At 42.2% G+C, this 18422-nt stretch overlaps 1 long non-coding RNA gene across 2 annotated transcripts in view; it reads right to left on the bottom strand.

Moving 5' to 3' along the window:
- Positions 1-2100: 2100 nt before the first annotated feature.
- LOC123284595 (uncharacterized) overlaps positions 2101-18422 on the bottom strand; it is a 93480-nt gene continuing 77158 nt past the window's right edge. For both annotated transcript variants that reach the window (XR_011501823.1, XR_011501824.1), the window contains exon 3: positions 2101-2238. This is a non-coding gene — a long non-coding RNA (uncharacterized lncRNA). The remainder of the gene's footprint in view (positions 2239-18422) is intronic.

The following is an 18422-nucleotide window of genomic DNA, read 5'->3' as shown; positions in this document are numbered from 1 at the left end:
TTCCACAGCGACTGATTTTCTTGGTAGAGGATGGAAAGGCCGTTATTAATTTGTCCTCACGTTAATATACTTCATCTCCTTTCATCTCTATTACCCATCTGCATCTTCCGCAGAGGGCTTGTTTACATAAAACAGGACTCTTGGACACAGAGAGTGCTTAATGAGTCTCAGCATAACCACTACAGAGCAGACACAGTACGCGCACCCTTTGTAATTATGAATCATTGGACAGTATTAAAAACGTCTCCAACAAATGGTGCCAGGCAGCTTCTTTCTAGATTTTTTTTATTACTATAAAGATCAGCCATAAACTAAATTATGAGCTTGGACTATGAGATTCTGGCATTCGGCTCTAACAGTCAGGACGCGGATCTTGAACTGTGCTCAGATTACACGCTTGAATAATTGGGCTCTTCTTACTTTCACAAGTCCCTCCCTCCCTCCCTCCCATCCTTCCTCCCTTCCCCTCCTCCCTCCCTGCCCTTCCACCCTCCTCTCTCTCTTCCCTCCCCTCCCTCCCTTCCCTTCTTCCTTCTTGTTTTAGCCATTTGCACACAGTCAGAGCACTATGCACAGAGAATAAGACTTCAGGGGCATCAGCCGCCTCAATCCTACTCACACCCTATTTCCTCACCAAAGGATCTCTGTTTCAGCAAGACCGATACAAGAGCCTAAGTTACTGACCAGTGGATTCCCCTCTCACTGAGAGTGTATCATGAACAAAGAGCTGGGAGCAAGTCGTTTAGTTTCGACAATTAGTTATTAAGCACCTGCCATGCGCCTATCATTGTTTTAAGTATTGATGAAAACCAGACGTGGGAGCAATTGATTCTGTCTTGGCGGGATGAGAAAGCCTATGGAGTTCAGGAGATATTTGATCTGGGCTTTGAAGGATGACTAGGAGTTTGCTAGATAGATAAGGAGAAAGGACATGTCAGAGAGAAGGTCCAGGATAATAAAGACATGGAAATGTGAAAGTACACCAGGGTTTGTGGAAGGCTGCTACAGCCTGTTATGATTGGTTTATAGGGATTCCAGGAAGGCATGACAGGATCAGAAGACGAAACTGGAAGTGAGGGATAGATGGCTTGTGAAGGGACTAACAAATATATGGTAACAAGTTGCTCAGTCACACAGAGGTGATCTCCCTTAGTCTTTGTGAACCTATGGGGAAATTCAAAGGTGAATAATGCAGGACACTTCATTCTTTCAGACAGACACTTTTTGAGTGCCTTCTGCATGCATGGCACTGAACTCAGCACTCGAGCAGGATAGAAAAATGTAGTCCTCATTCTTCAGGGGCTCACAGTCACCTGGGACTACAAGGCCACATAAATAGCTACAGCTCAAGGGAGCGATAGGGGTGCAAGGAATGACATTAAACAAGGGCAAGGGCATTCCAGGCAGAAGGAATGACCTGAGTAAAATGAACAGCATGTGAGAGACCAATTTGTGTTTAGGAAAAGGGAGAGTATAGAGGCTAGCTCTGAGGAAGAACATGATGGTAGGAAAATGGGCTGGGCTGGGCTCAGGGAAAGCCTTGAATGCCATAACAAGAAGGCAAGGCTTTACCCAGTAGAAAACGGAGATCAATAAAAGGTTACTGAACAGTGATATTAGATCAAAAGCATAGTCTAGACAGATATATTTCATCTCGAGACCCTACTTCTTTTGATGCAGTAATTGCTGCGAGGAATATTGTCTCGGGAAGGATTCTGGGCTCAGTGAGGAAGGAATGGATTCGTTTACCCATTTGGGTACATAGCTAGCCTAAAGAGTACTCCTTCTATTTGAATAGTAGAGGACTTCTTGGAACAATGGTTTAATTGTCCTTGGGCATATCTCCCTTTTGTTCACCTCAATAAGCTTCCAGGGATACTGGACAACATTCATCAGAGACCTTTGTAAGAAGCAATCCTGCCTAATCAACTCAACAGCAGAACTGAGACAGCATTAGTTAATCACACTGGCCGAGTCCTTTGAAGTTCAAAAGTACCATAAACACACTACAAATTGTTATTAGTAGCTACTGAAGGAGAGCCATCGTTCCAGCACCGAACATAAAAGACCAGCTAGCAGGTTTGAAGATTCCACTGGTGGCACGCCCTCCTTTCCTCACTCACTACAACTTCTCACGGCATTGCTTCAGCTGCTGTCAAGGGCAACTCTGCTTTCCTGAAGATCAGAGGACACAGAGAACAAGCAGGCTCAGCTGGCTCTAGAAAATACTGGCATCACCTGCCAAAAACAAAGAGAAAGCCAATGCAGATCAGTGGGGAAACCTTAGAAGACAATAATGGGGCAGAGCCCTGGAATCTGTGAGATGCGATTGGACTGACTGCATTCTAGGGTCTAGATAAGGTGCCCGTAATCAGGGATCCACAGGCCGCCCCTCTCCCCAAAGGGTCCCAAGGATGAAGTTTGAGGGGAGGAATCTTTAAACTTCCATGGAGAATAATTGACATCTTTATTGTCAATGATCCATAATTAAAATTTAGAATTTCCCTTACTTAGGAATGTAATCAAGAGACCACAGTAGCGTTAGCAGTACCTGTGATGTTTTCACTGATAGACATCAGCGATTTTCACATCATATTATGGTGAGTGCATGTATCTTGAGATATTGCTTATGGTCATCGCGACTTTGGCTTTCGGTAGTCACTAGATTCAGTGCTAGATGTTCCGTGTTAATAAAGAAGTGCATATATTACTATTTCACAAATGTAGGGTTTTTTAAATATATAGGCTATTTTTTTTAGAGCAGTTTTGGTTTCACAGTAAAATTGAATAGAAAGTACAGAGTTCCCACATGGCCATGTTCCCCCCACCCCCCCCACACACAGCCTCCCCCACTATCAACATCCCCCACCAGAGTGGTACTCTTGTCACAATCGATGAACCAACACTGACACATCATTATCACCCAAAGTCTGTAGTTTACATTAGGGTTCACTCTTGGCGTTGTACATTCTTGGGTTTTGACAAATGTATAATGATATATACCCACCATTACAGTGTCATATGGAGTAGTGTCACTGCCCTGTGCTCCTCCTATCTCACTCAGAATTCAAGGAAAGTTAGAGGTGTGTATGGAGTATAAGAAGAATAAAAAGAAAAAGTATTATCTTATTAAAACCAAAAAAAAAAAAAGGAATTTGAGGAAAACTTACAGCAGAAATTCGAGGCCAGCGCATAGAGGATGGGAACTGGGGAGCAGAGGAGACAAGACTATGATGTAGGTCAGGTAAGTGGATGGGTGGTGAGCAGTGGGAGTTGTATAATCCCTCACTCTTTGCTTATCATCACCAGGCAGCTCAGAGGCAAATTTACTCTGTGATAACAGCAACTGTATCAGCTCTCATAACCAGGCTGTTTGCTCTCACCTCGCTTTAGAGGCTTGTTTTTTTGTTTTGTTTGAAAAATATGAGGTGTGTCTAAATACACAGACGTTATATATGTATTAATTTTTGCATTTTCCATTTACAATAAGAATGGATCAGTCCCATTTTGAAAATCCTAGCCGAAAGCCCACAGCACCTTAGACGTCCATCTGGAAGGAGAAACAAAACAGGGAGCAAGAAATGAAAGGCACACAGTCTGTCGATCCTCCTCTCTCAGTACAGCTCCACAAGTCTCTGTTGGGTACTGAACATGTGTTGAGCTCTGAACTGGATGCTGTGAAGGACATAAAATTGAAGAGGTGACCCTTGCCCTTAAGAGGTCACCATCTTCTGGGGGAGATCGACTATACGGAAATGTGATACTGTATAGGAAACATCGGACTCATAATGGGTATGTAGTGTGAGTGGGAGGTAAACTTCTGCCGTCTCTGCCATTGAGATTTTTGCAGTTGCCAGTTACACGGTGACCAGAACCCAGTGGTTCTCAAAGTGTGGGGTCCAGACCAGCACATCAGCATACCCAAGCCTTTGTTAGGAATGCAGATTCCAAGGCCCCACCCCAGCCCTCCTGAATCGGAAACTCTGGAGTGCGGCTCAGGAATCTGTTTTTAAGCAGCACTCCAGGTGATTCTGGTGCACTAAAATTTGAGAAACTCCAACCACAACGTTCTCCCCCATGGAGACCTCCTCATTTCCCTCTCTCCCTCCTCCTGTAGCAAAGGACCAGATCATGGATCCCTGCATACTCCTGAAGAACGCAATTCAAAATGAAGCCGCCTTGCTCAAGTTCTAAACTGACAGTTCCCCTTACAAAAGTTTCAGTCTCGAATATTTAAGCAAGAGGCCTTGTTTAAAATGGTATCAACTCAAATGAAGATGGCCCACGCATCTTTAAAGAGGTGAATACCAAGAACAAAATGACCACAATATCGATCATTTCTTCTATGTTAGTTGGTCCACCATCCCTAAACCACTCCATCCTCCAAAAAAAAGCTACAAAGAAGACAAATTTATCATTCCCAATTTACAGAGGAAAACATGGAAGCTGAGAGCAGTCAATAAGTCTCTTGAGAACCCACAGTTTGTAAATGGTAGAGTCAGATTTGAACCCAAATGTGCTTGACCCCAGAGCCCGTGCCCTTCACCACACGCCTTCATTAAAGAAAGTAACCCTTTTCTGAGAGTGCCTGAGAACACGGAGTCCCAAGTAATCAGCCAGCCCCATCTTCACATTACCAGCCCTGCTACCAATTTGCTGGGCGTCACTTCGTCATTACGCCTTCAGTGCTTTTCACTTGAAAAATGAGGGATTCTGCTACTTACCACCCACTTACCCGTGAGCTGGAATGAATCGAGGGATGTAAAACTTAGAGAACTAAGGATGAAAAGTGTTATAAATAGTATTATTACAAGTAGCAATAAATCAGGTAAAGAATGTAATGTGCAAGTTGGAACATAAATGGGAATTAAGCCTCATAAATATGAAAGGACCCAAGGCATGCGGTTCTTTGAATCCTAACAGTAAAATGCTGAACCTAAATTTTAGATTAACAAGGCACCCAAAGAGCCACCTCAGAAAGGCATAATTTGAGAAGATTGGGCAAGATAATCACCAGGAACATTTTGAAAAGGTAGCTACTCTGATGTATATCTTTAATGTTTTTTAGGAAAAATTATAGTAGTAAAATCCAAAGGTTTACTATGTGCCAGGGATAGTTTCTAAACTCTCTTCATTAGCTTATTTCCTCTTCACAACAAGCCTATGAAGTTAAGTCCTATTATTATCCTCGATTTTAAAGACGAGGAAACTGAGGAACAAAGTTCACATAACTGCTCAGTGGCGAAGCCACGATAAGGATTTAGGCAGCCTGGCCGCCGAGTGTACAGCCCTTCACTGCAGTATTCGTGCTTGCGCTTATTTGTTGATAAATGACGATTTTCTAAATCTCTTCCCCTTCTCTCAGTGGCTTGTTCCACGTGTCCCTCTTCTCTGCCCTTTTACCGTCATTGTCTCTGGCTGGGCTCACTACTCAGAGCTCCAGCAGTAGGTCAACAATGAACTACAACAAAACCAACCACCACAATGACAGTGACCCTTTCCTTCTTTTCAAATGATGCCATCTAGACAGGAATGTGCCTTAAGCAGGTTGATGTCAAGGAACCTCAAAACAAGAAGTGAGTATTTTGCCCTGGCACACAGCATAACAAGGAAAATCGGATAAAAATCTCTCAGTTCCTTGTACTCAGTGACAACCGTTGCTCTCTGCAGCCTTGCGTGCTTCCTTCCTCTGGCAATTCTCAGTCGATTTCTCTTATCTAAAAACTCTGCCCCAGACCGATGCCTTCTAGATAACTTTCTCCATGTAATTCCATTTCAAAGTATTTTAGAAGTTGGTCAGATTCTTAGAAATCAACTAAACTGATCCCACGAACCCCCGAGAAGGAAGCAACCTGCCGAGCGTGAGGCAGTGGGTCAGTGCTCAGCCCGGCTCTGAACCCCAGACCCGCCCTGGACCTGCCTTCCTGGAAACATCCCTGAATCTGAACAGGTGGCTGGACATGGGCTCTGCTCTCCAGCAGAGCCTGCTGCCAGGCCGTTTCACTGCTTACAGGAGGTGTGATCTTAAGAACTATTTAATCAGTCATTACTATCAGAAAGAGAGTAAACGACAGTAACTCGCACAAGAGTCCATGACTGTACACTGGAAAAGCCAAAGAAATTCGCTAAAAAGCTATTTACATTCAGTCTTTGTATCTCTCCTGATGCATGATAAATGTGCAAAAATTAATAATATCTCTATATACCAATAATAACCAATTATGATATTTAATTAATTTCTTCTCGAATAACTACTAAAAACACAAAATATTTACAGATTTAGAAAATGATGTACGTTATTTATATTTTGAGAGACAACTTAATTGGTTTGGTACGAAGAGAAATATTTCTTCTTCTAAACGGAAAAATTAGATATATAAAGTATGCCTGATTCTTCAGACAAAAAAATACATTTTTAATGCAATGCCAATCAAAAGACCCCAAGATTTTTACTAGTATTCTGGAAAATTAAAATACAATTCACCTCAAAAAGCAAATCAGTAAAACTGTAAGTAATACTTTGAAAGACATGAGCAAAGGTAACAGACAACTTTTTAGATATTAAAATATAGTATAAAGCAAAATGAGAACAGTGTATTAGTTCTAATACAAAATTGGACACACACACTGATGACCTATATAGGAAATTTGTTATATATAGAATATAATCTGTAATATAGAAATTTTAAATATTTTTATAAATGTGTACTGTCTTACCACACCAAACCCAAATGAGTTCCAAATGCTGTTAAGAATTAAAGAAAAAATAAAAACTAGCACAAAAAAAGATCTAATATCAAGAGGAATAATCAAATATCAAGAGGAATAATAACTTCATAAGTTTGAGAAGAAAATAGATGAAATTTCCCCGTAAAAGGACAGCTTTTAAAAAAATGTAAACTGTAAACATTAAAATAAAAAGACAAATAGACTGAGAAAAACAATTTCAGTAAAAATGGCAAATCATCATTTTTATGTCATCTTTACAATATAAAAAGCCTGTTCAAATCAATTTTTTGAATCATGTCAAAATAAAACTAAAATAAATTATATAAAGAGCTCTCACACATAGACAAGAAAATAAGACCTTAATAGATAACTGCATCAGGAGAGATACAAAGACGGTGAATGTATATAGCTTTTCAGCGAATTTCTTTGGCTTTTCCAGTGTACAGTCATGGACTCTTGTGCGAGTTACTGTCGTTTACTCTCTTTCTGATAGCAATGACTGATTAAAGGACAAACACAGACAATTCATACAAAAAGACATGCAATTAATAAGCCTATGCAAAAATGTTCACATCGATTTTCAGCAGAGAAATGCAAACTAAAGCAACAATGGGGCACCATTTTCCAACTGTAAAATTAGCAAACATTGTCTTTCCATAAACACACTTGGTGTTGATGAGGTCATAATGAAACTGTGCAGTCATGTATTTCTGGTATCAAGGTAGGGGAACACAAATACTTAAGCCATAAAAATGGAATTCACTTGTGTAAAAGAAAACATAAATCTTTCCATGGAAAAACTGTAAGACAAAGGTGTTTACAGCAGTGCGATATTTTTTAATAAAAATCTTGGTGATGATCTAAATGTCTCAGCATATACTTCCTCCCGGAAGCTCAGCCTCCCTCCCTGACCCGCCGCTTCCCCACCCTCAGGCGCCTCAGAGTCTCTCCCGTGGGCGTGCCTGTCACTGACATGTCCCCAGCCTTTGGCACAGGGCCTGGCACATAGTAGGGGTCTAGTAATTATTGAATGAATGAATGAATGAAATCCATGTTAAATAGTAGCAGATTGAGTTAGTTTGGCTCTTGATGAAATATGAACCTATCGATTTGCTAATTATGAAAATTATGTTGCAGCTCAGAAAATGCTTCAGGACAGCAGCACAAAGTTGGGAGAAAACAGAATACATAATTGCACATATATTAAGATTGTAACTAGATAATAGTTGTAGGCATATGGACAGACTCTGGAAGATACCATGTAAATTTAATAATGTTTTTTGTTGGAGTTATGGGATTATGAATGTTTCAGTCTTTTTCTTTTTTTAAAAAAAGCATATTAATTTTTCTCTTTTTACGGTTATAAAAAGGCAGGGGGAAAAATTCACAGGCCTTGAGTCAGAATGCTTAGTACCCATCCTGGCTCTCCTATTTAACAGCTTCCCGACCTCGGACAAGCTACTGGAACTCTCTGAGCCTCAGTTTCCTCACCTGTTAAATGGGAACTATACAAGCTCCCTCCCAGAGCTGTTGTGAGGCGTAAGTGGCCTGATGCATGTGAAAGGATTTTATAAGCTATAAAGAACTGTATAAATGTGACGCCATTATTATTAAAGTAACCTCTGTTTCCTAAGAGAAACCACTTTTTATTTCTTCCAAATTGTGGACATTTAGTCATTTACATACGATGTCAAACGATTTCAAAGTGACTGAAGCACGCCATCCCACCCGTGTTTCACAAGCTGATACTCACCCAGCCCCAAACACTGGGCGTCAGGCCGTAGTGGGTGTCCAGCTGGGTAAGTTGAAGGGACCTCTGAGATGCTGGGAATGAATGGGAAATAAACCCAAAATGAAAGGCTTCCCCAGGTGATCAAATAAGGAAAGCCACAGAAAATCCATCACCAACTTTTAAATGTTAATCATTTAATTTTCAAAAACTAAAAAAATGCAAGAGAAACAAGTGTCCTTCACATTCCTGTCCTTGGGCACCCAGTGCTCTTCCTCCCTCCTTCCTGCCCGGGGCGGCCACCCCAGCGTATCCCACGTGGCATATTGATCATTTTCAATTAAAGCTACTTGTTTTGACTTAAAGTTTTGACCCTCCTCTGCGAGAAGCCTGTATAAACAAACCTTGCTACTTTTACCAATTACTGCCTCAGACCCAAACTCTGCCTAAATTCCTCACTAATTACACACCTGAAACCTAAGTTTCCTTGGCCTGTCAAGTCTTCACGAATTTATGGTCTCTTTGTGTAAAAAAATATGTAAACTGCCTGCTTTGTTCACACTCTGAATGGGTTTTTTATGATCTCCCATGCACATGTATTAAATTGATTTTTCTGCTGTTAATCTGGTCTCGTGTCAATTTTATAATTAGTCCAGACATAGAACTCAACAAGGGTAGAGAGGGGGAATTTCCTCCTCCCCAACAGTGACTATTATTGCTTTATTATCTGTCCTTTTAGGATATTTTATGCATATGTAAGCAAACATAAATGGGTTATTTATTCCTTTTAAAAAATGTATTCGTCTTGCTGCTATTTACATATTGGTACATAAAGAGTTTCCTTATTCTTTCTTTTGCATCTGTATTCTATTTCATTGAATGGCTGTGCCGTTATTTATTTGTTTTATCAGTCCCCTTGGAAAGAACATCTGGGTTGTTTGCAGTTATTTACTCTGCCCTCTGAGGAAGGAAGGTTTCATTCTGCCTTAAGCAGTGACAATGAGGCACTCAGGGGAGTGGGTCCAGAGTGACCCCAGTCCAGAGAGCCCACCATTTGCTTCTCTTACGAACAATTAGACAGGCCTTTGGAATCTTATCAGTTATTTTTCCTGCCCTGGATCAAAACCACATGGTTGGGAGGATCTATTCCAGTTAGCCCTTTTCTTAAAAGTCAGGATAATGATGTAGTTAAGAGTCTGAAGCCAGACTACCTGGTTTCAAGTGCTGGTTCTTCCGCTTACTGTTCAATGGTATACACCTCACAGGGTTTTATAAGGCACAAGTGCATTAATAGATGTTTCAATGGCTCTTACGTTCAGCATCTTTCAGAGGGTGTTTGGGAAAGTGACCCAAAACAATCAAAGGTATCTTTATCTCAAGAAATTATGTCCTAAATCAGTGGTTCTCAAAGCGTGGTCTGTGGACCAATAGAATCAGCTGGGAATGTGTGAGAAATGCTAACCTACTGAACCAGACACTCTGAGAGCGGGACCCAGCAATCAGGGTTTACCAAGCCTTCTGGGTAATTCTGATGCATGCTATGGTCTAAGAACTACTGCTCTAAAATGCAGGGTTTGGCAGGAGAGGGTGGCTTTAACTCCTGAAAATCGTGTTCTTTGTGGGACCATGAATTGGTGACATAGAATTCCGTGCATTTTACTAGTGGAAAAATATGTGCATGAGATTTGTATGCTATTCCTGTATCTCAAAAAGTATCTATGGAACTGTTTTCTTTTAAATCACATTCCTCAAGTTTTCTCTTAGCATGTGTTTGCGACTAGTTCAGCACCGCTGATAGATTAAATAGTAGCAGGTATCATTATTTAATTGAAAATATAGAGGAGAAAAAATCAAAATTGAAAAAAATTCTAACTCTTAAACTCACTCTATAATTACAAAATGAGGCTTAAGCATTATGATTTAACTAGAGCCATTGTTTTCACGTTTATTCATTCAGCAAGCATTTACTGAGCATTGACTACATCATCAAAACTGTGCTGAGCACTTGGAATCCTAGTGAATAAGACTGGCAGGAGGAAGCTACGACCCATCCGTTGATCCATCATATGATCTATTCAGCGAAAACCACAGTCCAACTTGTACCACACCCAAGTTTCCATGCCGTTGGGATGAGTTTCCAGAAAGAAACAATCCATTACTGTTCCTATTCTCCCTGGATCCAGCACAATGGTTTCTCCAATGAAGAAATGCTACTATCCTGGAGCATAAACCAGGATGTCAAAGAGGTCTGAGGTCAATTCCAGCCAGTGGGCAGGGCCTCCCTGGAGCGTTATTTTGAGAAAGATTCTGAGACAATATTCTGGCTGGGCAGCAAAGTGCTGTGCCCAAGAAGGAAGGGAATAGCAACATAAGGGTCTTTCATTTGCACCCCTTGGGGAGGGCAGCTTTCCCTTCCCTTTGAGATATGGAAGGCCATTTCTCAGCATTTCTTGGATTAGAAAATCAGAACTTTTCTCCTGTCTTCTCCTGAGGCTACTAATTTTGCTGGCCGTCTCTTTTCCTCTTGTACTTTCCTTCTCCAAGAACCACTGGGAACGGCCTGGACAAGTTCAGAGTCAGGGAGCAGTGGTTTCCTGGTGTCAAATGCTTTAGCATGGGATGATTTCCTCCGTGGTGTTTGGGCTGAGGCCCAGGCGCCCAGCCCTGATGCCGCCTTCCGCTGGCTTTAAGACACCTGGCTTGCTCCTAAGTGTAAGGCAGCAGGATTCGCTTTCCAGAATGAGAGCGCACACACTTTCCCTTTACAGCTTGGTTGGTGTTACACAGTTGTGAACAAATGGCCTGTCACCCTCCACCTCCATGGCAACCAACGTCTTGGACTGAACAGATAGAAGATTTCTAGCGTCAGCCGGGTGAAGAGAGGACGAGAGGAGACCCAGCCGGCTTTCTAGCCAAGAATCCACTGGTTGGGTCGGCTCCCATTTGTTGCACAATTAAAAGGTGTGTATGGCATTTCTAGGTTACTCTTTATTTGATTACATGCCTCTCTCACGAGGAAGTGATGAATCCCTATTTAGCACCCATTAGGCTCACAGTTCTAGGCATGTCTGAACCAGATGGATCTGGCTCGTATGGTCAGCTAGAACCATGATTTGGAATGTGTGGTGCAGAAAACCTGTCCCATGCTTTAAGAAGTGACAAAAACCCCAGAACTCCAAAGTCTTTTTCCCAACCAATTTCTTTCAAGAAGAGCCAATATGGAAACATTCCCAGGAGATTTTTCAATTAGCTCTATTGACAATAAATGGAGATTTCATATATCCTGATTTATTGAAGACATTAGAAATCATTTTTCTCTCTCCCAAAAAATGTGTTTTCCTCCTCTTTCCTCATAAAATTTTGCCTCTTTATTCAAATCCAAACAAGGTCACATACTTGCTGGTCACTTGATTATTTTCAGGTATTATTTGGATATCCTTTTCTTGGCCTTCCCTTCTAGATGTTTCTATTTTCTTTATAAGTTTCCTCAGGTGCCTCAAACATACTGTTTTTAAGCTCTTGCTTTATTTTTCTTTCCACTCATAAGGAAGTGCATAGACGTTCTGGGATTACCTAATTCTGAAGCCGATGACAAAATGATGCTTTACAACTCGTGAAAAGTTGTAAACTTAGAATCAGGTCAATGTTTCCCACAAGATGATTAATTGTAAAAACTATTAGATCTTCATCTGACTGATTCTAATTTTAGACCCCTGAGACATCTGATTAACAGATGGCCAGCTTTCAATCAGCCCTAATAATAATGGATAAGAAGAGTGCTGTGTGTTAGGTTAAATCTCAGATTACTGTTTTTATAAGAATACCGATTTCTCTCCTCACCAGAATGCAGAACTGATACTGGAGAGGAAAATTAGCTCGCTTACCTTTCGTTGTTTTTCTTCCCCATCTTCTTTTGGACAAAAATGAGCAAAGACAAGGGAAAAAAACAGAGTCAAGGATGAATATGAAGAGATGTGAAAATACCATGAACTATCCCTAGAGAGTAAAAAAATGGGCTTCTGTTGGGACTTTCAAGATTGTGGACATAATGTGCCACGTCCATTCACTGGCTGTAAGCAGTTTTTACAGCCAGTCATAAAATGGAAAGGAAAGATTCATTGTGAAACGGTTGGCACATATTTAACAAAGGTAAGACAAGCTGGCACCACTATAATTTATACCCATTAGCATGGGGTGCAGTGGGGATCCTAAGGTGGAGGGCACAGCTAGTAAAGAACTTCAAAAGGAGAGAGAACAAATTATGAAATGTGGATTTGTGTAAGCAGTTAATATTTTCAACTATGATGAAACTAAATTTAACTCGGAAAAAGTAGCAAGTATCACGATTAGTGCATATAAATAACCCAGCAATTCTGTGAATGGATACAGATTTCACACAATAAGTTTTGCCATAAAAAAGACCCATTTATCGTACCTAAAATCTATACTACTTAACTTTTAAAAGAAATAAAATGATAGCTCTTGAAAGCACTTAAGAGAGGTTATCAGTCAAATCTACACTTGTAAAAATTTTCCTTGTGAAAACAGAGAATAAGTGACCCCTTTGCCTTGTAATAAGCCTACATATTTCTAAAAATGGGAATTAACTGACTCGATCCTTGCTTTGACAGGTAAAACAACTCCATCCCCATCAGCTTTTTCTTGAAGAACCCATTTTCCATATCCTTGGTTATTTTGGTTACTTTTCTCTGGATATTTTCCCTACTCCAGCTTTCCTCTTCAAATAAGAAAAGTTGTCAGGCCTTAGTAAAGAGTCTTCCACACCTCACCCAGAAGCATTTCTGCTTCTTCTAACTCTTGCGTTCTTTTCTCTAGTTTGGGCAATTCCATCAAAAACCTAACCAGACACTTTTGAATTCCTACGAGAGGAGATTTGAACACAAATCAAAGATGGCAACTAACCTTTAAAATTATAATAGCGCGAATCCCTCTGTTAGGTGTGGGGAGGGTTTGCAGACCACATGAACTCACTAGAGAACTGGCCCGTTACCTGTGAACGCATAGCATCACTCCAAGACGGGCTCTCTGCCCCTCCTCTGTCCTGCCCTAGGAGCTTACACGGTAACGCACAATATGGAAGAGGGCTGAGCAGGATGCCGGGATGTTGCTTTTTAGTGCATAATTAGTCATGAGAAAGTTGGATAAGTCAAGCTTTTTCTGAGACCCCAGAGATCAAAGAGAATTCAGTGAAGGGCATTCATTTGAAGAGCAACAACTATATTATTCTTCACCAGAAGTTCTGTGAAACGTAGGTTTGGCACACTTATTTCTGTATTTCTTTTGCACGTTTCAAAGCCAAGGAAATCTGTTGAAAAGTGTAGTTTTGACAAATTAAAACTTGTGCGGCCTGTCATTTTGTTTCAGGATAGCAGGTCACATGGTGGTGCAAACTGACGGTATATCCTGATGCCATTTACCAGGATCACAATGGTGGCACCAGTCATGCCCCTCAAAGGCTCCGGAATAAATACACCCAAGTGTGAAATGTGTGGCAGTCAGACTAAAACAGAGACTGTACTTTGTCCAACCAGAGGGACTACACTTCAGAGCTGAGAGGCGTGCTTGAGCCCACAGTTCACACCGTTGCCCTTTAGTCCTTGCTCCTCAGAGCGTGGTCCCCAGCACAGCAGCGTGGGCATCACTCAGGAGCTTGTTAGAAATGTAGACCCTCCGGCCCCACCTCGCATCTGTTAAGTCTGCATTTTAACAAGATTCCCAAGAGATCTGTATGCACATTAAAGTTTGAGGAACACTGCTTAATAGATGACATTTTTAAAAATAAATATTAGCCATAAAATTAGTTTGTCCTCTCAAGCTCCCTTACCAGGAATTTAAAAGCAGCAATCTAACAAAATACAGCAATTCCAACTCTTTTGTGAAGCCATCAGCAAAGCCTTCTGTCTCTAGACTCATAGGACGGCCTAATTCACTGGAGCACCAAGGCCAGGGAGAAAAAGAGAGCCAGAAGATGGGCTCGGCAAGACAGGCTGTATTCCCCGCCGCGTCTGACCTCGTCTAGCGGGGAATCTCCCTAGAATCAGCTTCTTTATTTCACACTCTTTTGTACCATTTAGGGTCTAGAAAAACTTCAAAGGAGGACCAGGTGCTCTGAGATTAGTGGCTGTTCACGATTCCAATTAATTTACTGAAAGAGTTCGGTTGCACGGGAGTCCTGAGGAGGTTTGGAACATAACCGGAAGAGCTGACGTGCACACTCACCACAGATCAACTCTACCCTGCAGCTCCCAGCAAGCGAACCTTACAAAGGGGTGGCGGGGAGATTCTATCACAGAAAGCTCCCGGAACCTTCTCTCACCTGTTCACACTGACAGGAGGATGGAACTGTGGGACCTAAGTTGAGGCGAATTGCCTTTCTTTGCAATGCTGCGCAACTTCCAGACAAGCCTGTGGGTTAGCTTCCCCGATGTCAGGCCCTGGGCAGGACTGCCAAGGATACAACATTTCAGGAGGAGAGGTGTGGGTTCTAACGGAACAGGGCAGATACCTAAAGACTAGGCTTCAAAGGACATGGGAAATAATTTCTCACAATTCGAGGTTATTTTCACGGGGACACAGCAGCAATTGGTGGCCATTCCTGCTAGGCCCCTAACCTATCCCTTTCCGGAGAGTACTTAGATATTTCAGGATCTTAGGAATCATTTATAAAAAGGCTCTTAAACTCCCTGTGCCTTGTTTTTTCTGCCCAGCATCCATTGTGCAGCAGGATGTGGAGAGAGGAGTCTGCAGACAAGCACTGTGCATGATTCCTGAGAGTGCTTCCTGAAAAGTGCACCGGAGGGCACCTGTCAGAATCCTCTGGAGTGCTGGTTAAAATGCAGGCTGGGAGGTCTCCAGATCTACTAAATCAGAATCCACGGAGAATCTACCTTTTTAACAAGCTCTTGGGTGATTTTTACGCCTGTAAACTACCGCTTACGGTTTAAAATGAGTTGAATTTTGGACGATAGGAGCACTGCATCCTGCACAGTCTTCCATAATGATCTCCAGCATTTGGGAGGGGTATGAGTGAGCCTGAGCTGTCTTAGCATCTTGGGAAAGAACCGGCCTAGGTTATTTCTCCATACAGAGTGCTAGGGAAAGCGGCACAGTCTACGAGAGGATGCCTGACACTGTGGTGCTTCCCTGGGGATCCGAATTGAGGCTTGGTGGATCTCCAACCCGGAGATCTTTTAACCCTCTGCCCGGTTAGAAGATGTTTCTACCACCAACTAGCTTGCAGCAGGTTCTCTTGACCTGTGGACAAGCACAGTCACTGCAGGAAAGAAGCAGTATGTCAGCTGGCTGGATGGTAGAAAAGCCTAAAGTTTTACCTAGACTACCTAGGAACACATGGCATTCCAATGATGTGTCTCATTGGTCCATGCCTGAACTCACCTTCAACTGACTGATCAGATCTTGGGTTGTTTTAGAACTTGTAGTGCCACCAGAATTATGCTCCCATTTCTTAATTTCTTCACGGGGAAATGATTAGGTTTTCATTTTCCATCAGAACGAGCAGTAGACAGTTCTGGTTGAGCATGCCTATTCACCAAGCTCTAAATTCACTGCATTCCTCTCATGTTATTGGTGTTTCTTTTGCCTTTCCCTGATAGAAAGGGAACATTTATGTGAAGAGCAGGATAAGAAGGTGAGCTAGAAAGCGAGCCATTATGACATTCAACGTTTATAAATGGATAGTAATGCACATTTTAATTTAAACTCCCAAGACAACAAGCGAATCAACTAGTACACATTCTAAACCACTTTGATAGTAAAAGAGTTCTCTGAATTCTATGTTTCTTCTCAACATAGGTTCACTCTTCCACTGAAGTCAGTAATGATGTAACAAATTTCTGGCAGGTTTTTCCCACCAGCCCATATGCCCAGCCCAGATTCATAAGCCATCATCCGGACACCTACATATTATCATCAGCAGTTAACTGTCTCATGTTTCACTTAATGTGAGATTTCCTCTCTGAGGTTCTGTATTTAAAAAAAATACACAAAGAATTAGGTTTCACTTCAAAGGAGTAATAAAAGGAATGTTATGGTTGGCCCAAGAACTAAATGATTTCCATCCTCATGAAAAGCAGACAGCCATAGGTATATGACCAGGCTCCTAAAAGTTAGCCATCAATTCCTTTTCCCTAAAACGACTGACTTTTGCCCCTATAAACGACTCAGAACTAAGCACACTCAGAATGAGGGAAGCTTTGCATCTGCGTGACAGGAAGTGAACATGTGAACTCTGAGTGACATGGAGCCACTCTCACATTTTAACCCTTTGTTCTCTGTGCTCTCAACATCATTGATATGTGAACAGAGATTTGTTCTGGATGACTCAAGAGAAGTTTTAGTCACCGCAATGGGCTGCCTATTTAGTGTCTGGGTTTCTGGATCTGAAGCATCCCCATGACTGGCCAATTCATCTAGAATACGTAACACAAATTCGCACAAGAAGGTAAATGGCGGGTGATAGCTAGGCAGAGGTCTGGGGGAAATGGCTCTTTTCAACATGAGCTTTGTGAAGCACCGCTCCCAGTCAGACGCGCACGAAGAAGCCGGCGCTGAGCATTCGTGAAGCTACGTGGAGACAGGTGAGGGCTCAGTCCAGCTCGCACTGCTCCCAGCAAAGCCGTGCCGTTCTCATTGATCATCAGCTTAGGGAATTACTAGGGACCTGTTTGCCCTTTATTTCCTAGAGGGTTGGTAGGAAATAAAATCAAAGATTGTCACTATTTAATAGCTCAAAAATAGAGAACTTTTCACATAAGTTGGACAATTTGCCTAGGTTATGTGACAGTTCCATGCTGAGGCTAGATTAAAACTCAGAATATGGAGAAGCCCAGGCAGAGGGCATGGAGGGTGTTCTCTGGCTCACACCTTATCAGACGGGCGCTCACACCGTTCCTCCAAGAATCCTACAAGGTAAGTTTTCTTATACCCGTTTAGAAATGAGGACCTAGGGAGTTAGTTTACATCATTTGGCTACCTCCACACACTTGGAAAGTATCAGAGCCAGGAACCAAACATGAGCCTTCTTTCTTCAAAGCCCAAGCTCGTTAAGCTGTAAATCCAGTGTTTCGCAAAGTCTGATGTTCACGCCGCTCCTTCAGGCTGGACCTGTAAGAAACCTTCACTAGTGCGTAGTTCTCAAACTGCACCCTGAGTGAGAATAGCCAGGGGAGCTCGTTAAACCGCAGAACCCCACGGCCTCCCCAGGAGCTCTGAGTCAGCCCCCCTGACTGAGGCCCTGAGGCCGGGCTTCTGATGGTCTCCCTGTGAGAAACGCACAACGGAGGGAAACGTGATTGCTGCTATGAAGGCACTTCACACGCATTTTCCTTTTTTAGATAAACTTAAGTAAATAAAAGAGAGGGGGATTTTAAATCCACTCATATTATTTTTTAAATTTCACTTTATTTAAAGAAGAAAACATTAAGGAAACGATGGAAGAGGCAGAGGCAGACCTGCCAAGGATTGTGGGGCTGGTTCTCTAAAGACTGCCATCTGGGAAGCCAGAGACTCCACATCCTGAGATGGAGAGGAAAGGTCTGAGCCTGGCTGCCCAGACACAGGCATACGCTGAAAAGAAAGCTGTCCAGGAGCTCGGGGACCCTCTGCTGCTTCCAGGGCCCCATCCTGCCCCTGGGGAGAGCCTGGGGGTGAGTCCAGAGAGTGGGACCTTCTCCCCACTCAGCCAACATCACAAAGGAGCATCCTGCATCACCACAGCTGTCCAGCAGCTGGAGGGGCATTACAGCTTCTTCAGTTCTCCCGACCGTTTGAGGTCACAGACTACTTTGATAATTAATTAAAGCTTTGCACCCTTTCCCCAGAAAAATGCTCATATATTCACACAAAATATGCCAAACTATTTCAGCGGTTTCTCAGGCCCCTCAAAGTTCACTCACAGACTCCAATTTAAAAACTCCTTCTTTAT

This window comes from Equus asinus, chromosome 3 (assembly GCF_041296235.1).
Source record: "Equus asinus isolate D_3611 breed Donkey chromosome 3, EquAss-T2T_v2, whole genome shotgun sequence".
Taxonomy (NCBI): domain Eukaryota; kingdom Metazoa; phylum Chordata; class Mammalia; order Perissodactyla; family Equidae; genus Equus; species Equus asinus.
Note: the sequence above shows the minus strand (reverse complement) of the source record. Positions and strands in the feature narration are given on the sequence as shown.